Source organism: Rhea americana, unplaced genomic scaffold, assembly GCF_003343005.1.
Source record: "Rhea americana isolate MKP2758 unplaced genomic scaffold, rheAme1 scaffold_108, whole genome shotgun sequence".
Taxonomy (NCBI): Eukaryota; Metazoa; Chordata; class Aves; order Rheiformes; family Rheidae; genus Rhea; species Rhea americana.
In genome coordinates this window covers 2066067-2073140 of record NW_028185128.1, presented here as the reverse complement: position 1 = coordinate 2073140, position 7074 = coordinate 2066067, and positions in this window count along the sequence as shown.

The window sequence follows — 7074 nt, the reverse complement described above, 5'->3', positions numbered from 1 at the left end:
GCCCCAACGGCCACTCGCCCCAATGGCCACCGGCCCCACCAGGACCCCAGCCCCGATGGCCGCGGGCCCCAATGGCCACCAGCCCCACCAGGACCCCAGCCCTAATGCCCCCTGGCCCCAATGGCCCTCTGCCCCCAGCCTCACCAGGGCTCCAGCCCCAACGGCAGCCGGCCACTGGCCCACCCAGACCCCCGGTCGTCCACTGGCCCTTGCCCTGGGGCCCGAAAGGCCAGCACTGCACCTACATGCTTTTGTTAGGGCCACTGATGTCTTTGTTGCTGCGACTGGCAGCAATAGAAAGGCAACTTAGCATTACGGTGTCATAGATGAATCCAGCGCAGCATTAAGAATCGGCACTTTTGTTTTAGCGTGACTTTGTTCGTTGTGAGGGAAAAGAGGGATGGCTCTTCTCATTGCAGCTTTACTGGGATAGTTAATGCGGGACTGTTGTCTACCGGAGGCAAGGCTTTAGACCAATAAGGAAATTCCAAAATTAAGATGGTTGCTTCTGCAACCTTAGTTTGACCTCCTTGTGCATATGGGTTATGATACAGTCTCTAATTGAACGATCATGTTGTTTTTCCTAGAAAACTACTGCTTTCTACAATGCATAGGATGGATGGTATTCACTCAGCGCTGAGCTATTTAATGTCTCCATCCTCTTTATACAACATATGTCCCCAATATGTCCTGATGGCTTCTTTAGAACTATTCTTGTCCTTAGGCATTGTCTGAAGTAGAAATACATTTCTTTCCACGTCATGGCTGCATTACCAGTACAACAATGGAGGCCTTAATACAGTATTGCCATCAGCTCACTGTTTCATTTTATGGACCTTGTGGAAAGGGCTTCCTCGAGATCTAGCCAAGCAAGTTCTGTGCATTGTGGTTTGGGAGAAATAYAGGAAATCATGACCAAAGTGCAACTTGCCAGGTCAGAAACCTAAAAGCAATTACTCCTTTCGTTCTTAGGCTTTTAAAATGCATTCTGATATAGGGGGCCTGACTCACAACTTTTAGGCACTTTGCAGCTGGAAATTCTGCTTGGTAGACAGGAGTCAGATGTTTTTGCCACTTACATTGGAAGGCTTGGGTGAATGCCTGAMTCTTACCTCTGCTGTTGGCTTAGTATTGTTGCCAGCATTCAGCTGTAAAGGGCATTTGCTGAAACGCAGGAGTTAACTTTTTAGTGTGAACAAAACTACAGAGCTAGAATCTGAGAATAAATAACAAGTGACCAATCCCATTGGATACCTTGAAAAAAAATATCTGCATACTGGCTAAAAGATCAGACATTCTTAGGTAGTTTGGAGATGAATCTCTTAAGTTTAGGTACAGAGCTTTTTGACATTGTAGAGGCCTTTCAAAATCTTACACAAAACCTGTAGCCAAGAGAAAGTTAAGAATAACTCCTCATTTTTGAAAAGGAGAAAACAAAAGTAATATRGTGTAAAACTTAATTCTATTTTCTATTTTGGGCTAGTGTTTAACCTTCCCCTCCTCCCCCCAAAAAAAGACAGTGAAGCATAAATCCTTGTGACTGCAGTTCACTTTAAAAAGAACTATTCAATAATCATAACCAGATAAAGTCATAACTATATACACACATACTGCACAGCAGAACTATCACTTCTTAATTCTCATGAATGTCAGTTTGAAACTCAAAGTATTGGGGGACTTATTTAACTTGCTGCCATGGATTTTTTACCTTTTTATTTATTTTTTTGAATACTAACCTACCTACCAAATACCAAATTGCTTATAATGACCACACTGCAGATTCATTTAACAGTGCTAGTTTCTGTTGCAAATGAGAAACAGTTATGCACTTACACTGCATGTTTGAGAAAAATGGATGCCTTGACAAAAAGACAGACAACATCTGTAAGGTGCATCAATAAATCTTTATTTTTCTAGTTGCAAAGAATGTCTTTGATCTCCACGAATAAATTTTGAAAGAGAAAAAAAAAGATCTATCAATGGAGCAAGATTTAAGTGGGAATACTACACATCTGAGAAAGTTCTTGCCTAACTTCCAAGCGTCAGCAGGTAAAAAATTCTCTTGGAAGGAAGAAGAAATAGAAACCTTTGTTGCTGGAACATTAAACCAAATATTTTTTAAAATATCTAGATTCACCTTTCATACATATGAACTATCACACTTACGTTATTGTGTTAACTGAAATGCCTAAAACTGAACTAAGACAACAAGCAGGAAAATAATTATTATTTACTTTATATTGTAGCTTGATATAGTGCAACTATTTTTATCTCTGTTTCTAATTCCTCTGTTACTCATCTACTTCAGTCAAAGCAGTATGTTTTCCATGCAYAATATACAGCAGTAAAAACATATATAATCTTAAAATTATTGTGTTTCCATTCACAAAAAAATACCAAAGAATGCAAAACACAAAACCCACATTAAAAGAGTTTTAAGGTTGAAAAGTCAAGCACTGATGCTTTAGGATAAAGCAAAGGTAAGATTTTTCASACAAACTTGTTTTGACTTCTAGTCCATATGATTTACGGTTTATAATTTAATTAAATGATTGTGTTATCTTGCTCACAGGACTGCTTCCTTGTACAGTATATGGAACAGACACTATTCACTCAATGTGCAGCTTTTCCATTTTTTTTTAATCTCTTTGTTCAACATATGTCCTCGGGCTTTGTTTAAACCTATTTAAATCCTACCTGTAATACAGAATTATTAATGCCATAGTGGTTTTTTTACAGCATTTGTTGCTACARTATGTTGAGCATTTGATGAATGTTTGTGAATTACTTATATGATATGTAGCTAATATCACCTGGATGATAGGGAAACGTTACTGTTGCTCATTTTTGCAACAGGAAGATTTAGTTTCTAACATAGCCAAAACACCAACTTTTGCTTAGTCTTAGAAACATCTGAACATCTTTTGCTGAATTTTCTAAATAAATTTTAATTAAGCAAAATTCCTCAGCTGGAAACAGTTATTTTGCAAAGGTATAAGCAACTAGAAAAAAGATAAGATATAACCTGGGCCCTAATTTTCATGAAACAGTGAGGATGAAGGAAATTCAGATGCAAGGCTTCACTGAAATAAAGGTTCACTGATTTAACAGAATAGCATCATCCAATGTCATCTGAAAAGCACCCATCAAAGATTGCAGCTTTGGATTTCTCCAGTACTTTCTCTGATTCAGAAAAGGCTGAGAGCATAATAGAGTAATTAATGGCAACTGTGCAGGCTTCATTTTGCTTTGTTCATCAACAGTTGATAATTTGATGTAGATCAAATAAGAGTGCTCTGCAGTTTTCATTTCATGCACCCAGAATGCTTGCAAATTTCATCTTCCTTGCTTGAGCTGGAATTTCAGCTCTGTGCTGGCTGGTTGTATTAATTTTCATCTCTGGACAAAGATTCAGGAATATATCCTAGGGGAAAATATTGCAGTAGATGTGTTAAGACAGAGAGATGAGTGGCAGTCTGCAGCTCATATGCCGGGTAGAAACAAGTTGGTGTCACTGATGGAACGATCAATTCCAGAGAAGTTATTTGTGTTTTGTAATTATAATGCTATTTTAAATTACAAGAGGATGTTCTATCAATACCACTTGGAGAGTAATAGGATTTATCAGAAGAGTTTTATATTCATCTCTTGGCATTGTTGGCTGTCTCCAGAAATGGACTACCCATAGGACAATCCTAGCTCTTGATATCACTGCTTTTATTTATTTGTTTATCAGAGAATGGGTAATGYGAATTAAAACAGTATACTCATTTTTAATCAGCTAGAGTTGAATATCATTCAGAAGTGGCAATGGAAGCTGAGGTRCAAGAGGATGTTGCACAAGTAATTTTCATGATAACTAATTATTTTCCTTTGGAAAAAAGAAAAAAAAGACAGAACTCACAACTGAATTCAATTTGATTCTGCGTCTAATTATTGCATATGTCTGCAGAAAGTACTAATAGAAAGGCAGAAGTTTYCATGTATAAACATGAGTTTTCACACAGCAGACCATTAAGAACTACATTTGTTTAGACAATTAACAGAATAACACCATATGATGTACTGGATGGATTTAGACACGTTGAAGACAGAGGCAGTCACATGGGAAAAATACAGTACAAGAGTTAATTAGGTATCAATTAAAATGCATAGTTAGRCACTTATGTCTAAATCCAAGAAATGCAAAATTATGTTAGAAACACTCAGCTACCTCCARAATAGCTCGTGCTTACATGCAACATGATGCAGAGCTATGCCTTCGTAATACCAGGGAGCAGCAGAGAGAGGTTAGCATGGTGCTCTCGACAGGATGAATCATTTTGGGCAGAGCGCCATCCTGGCATTGTTAGACCTCTTCCAGTCTCAGAATTATTTTAGTATACTGCATAGTATACATTTCACAGGTATAACCTTAGGTAGGGAGCTAAGATAATGCATTGATGTTCCCTTCACAGCGGGATGGAACAGACTGTTGCAGAAAGCAATMTAATTCAGACAGTAGGAAACCTCAGTCCATAATTCAGGACCTACATCTCTGAAACTACTCCCCAGATTAAAAGTCTTTGCCAATTTTCTGCTAATAAAAACTGCTGTTATTTTATCAAAAACAACGCAGACTTGTACCCCAGGTCTCTTTGCCTTCTTTTCTCATGCAAAATAGGACAACCTTAATAGCAGGGATCAGGAGCATTATTCCCAGAATATATCATAACCTATCAGTTAGTGTCTTCAGAAGTCAAACACCCTCAGGTGGGAGAGAGATTAAACTTTGAATTTTCATAGTCTCCTTTAGTGCTGCTTCTACAGCACAAAAGGGAGAATGTTTTCATGGCAKCTAGTCTAGAGGTGTACCAACAGCACCCACCAGACTGGGCCCTGGAGGTGCTGTGAGTGGCAAAGTGATGGAGTTACCCATCGTGATGGATGCTCCTCAGTGCACCCAGGCCCAGCACAGCCATGAACTGATGCAGACCTCTGTGCGAGTGTGGAATTGCCCTGGCAGAGACAGAGGCACTGACAGACTTTCAGGACCTGCCACATTTGGCAGCTAAAGAGCAAGGAATCTGATTTTCGGGTGAGCACCTGGCCAGCCGTACAGGACATATGTGCTTATGCCTGCCTTTGCATTTAACCTCAGTAGTCTCAGACCCCTAGTAGGAGATTCAAAAGCAGCTGAGTTACTGGGGGGTCTAACTCCCTTAGTAAATTTGGCCATATGTGTGTCAGTGTATCTCAGACATGTGAAACAATTCACAGGCTGAAAGTTACTTTACTGAATTATTCATAAGCAGATTTCATATAATCAAATTATTTCAGAAAAACTGTTCGCACATCAAAAAGCCAGCAAATGTCAAGTTCTTTACCATGGATCCTTCACTTGATAAAGTGGTATTTACATAAAAAACCCACAGTTATGCATCAGCTACTTCCATACAATCTGCCTACATTATGTCATTACATATACTAAGTCAAATTTTGGAGACAGCAATGAACAAACCAAGAACTGAGCCAAAAGCTAAAGATTTACTATAAGGGCTAATAGGTCTATTACTAACAGGTCACTTGTACATCCTCTACATACTCACCACATGAGTGGGGACCCCACAGTGCCTGTGAGGGATGAAATTGCCTTTGCTCTTCAATTGCCGATACCCTGCTTCCAACCYCCAAACAAAGGTATATCATGTTAAGGATTATACAGGTAAAATTTACTAGTTAGTGATAGCAGAGGACCTGTCCTTCCAAACTGTTTGCCTCTGCTGTGTGGATGACCTGGCCTTTCTGACTCTCAGYTTTGTAAGCAAATTTTTGACTGCCAAGTGGTGATACATCACCAACAACTGAAACAAAAAGTCAAATTTTAAAATCCTAAGTTAATAGAAAAATATTAAAATCTCTAGGACAATTCCTGATGATTCTTCGTAAGACACTCTCCTGTATACACGTGTGCACACACATATTCTTGTATAGACAGGTACAGGTCTGGTGTAAAATGCTGACTTTCACTGATAGAGACAGCCCATTACAACAGCCCACAGTGTCCTTTTTCTAACTTAGTTTTGACTCATTTCCCAGACAGTTGCATATATAAACTTGGCTTCCAATCATTTCCTTAAGATATGCACATATAAATCTGAAAGTTTTAAAATTGCAAGCAAAGTTTCATTTTGATTTTATATAGTCAGATTAGGAATTTCATTCAGTGCCAGTATGTAGAATAACCACATGAAATATAGAACCTTCTAATTTTTTAATTCAGTAAGAATATCTTCCATTTAAATAATTCATTCTTGTTACTTATGCAAATGTACAAAGCAGAAAGTAGATCTGCATATTATAAACTGTTTTCCTCCACTTTCTTATTAGATTATTTGGCAACAATATTTCTGGAATGCAATAAACATTTTTTTAAAAACTGTATGAAATACATCTGAAAGATAATGCCTGTGAAAACATCAATTAATAAAGGAAAAGATAAATTCAATTATTTAGGACCTCTAAAGTAAAACAATAAATTCCATACAATGAATATAAAAAGATGAAATGCAGTTAACATAGTAATGAATTTGTGTTTGCACACAAATAGCAGACAAACACTTGCATGAGCAGAAAGAATGTCATTCATCTCTAACAATGTAAAACAAATTAATGAAAGGATCCTTGCTCAATTTATTGGATTTGACCCAACATTAAGGCCTCCTCTGGACCAGTTTGATTTTTCTGCAGTCTTTGCCCAGTCATATGACTGGAGCAAAACTGTGAATTKCTTTAAGCACTCCCAGATGCTGGGGTTGTCAGTTTTAAATCATAATATTTGTGGAAAAGAAATACATATATTTTCACTCTACTGGGCCTTCAACTGAGTCTCAATCTCCTGATTTAGAAATTAGATGAGTTTAAAAACCAGGGCAAGCATTATGATCAACTAGTCTGATTTCTGTTACCTGATGAAATTAAAAATGACTCTGTTGTCACTGCTTACTTAATTTTGTCTCTTCTATATTTTACTTTTGTGCTTCTTGCTGCARGAACTATGACTATTTTGGTGGGACTGTGTGTGTGCTGCTGATT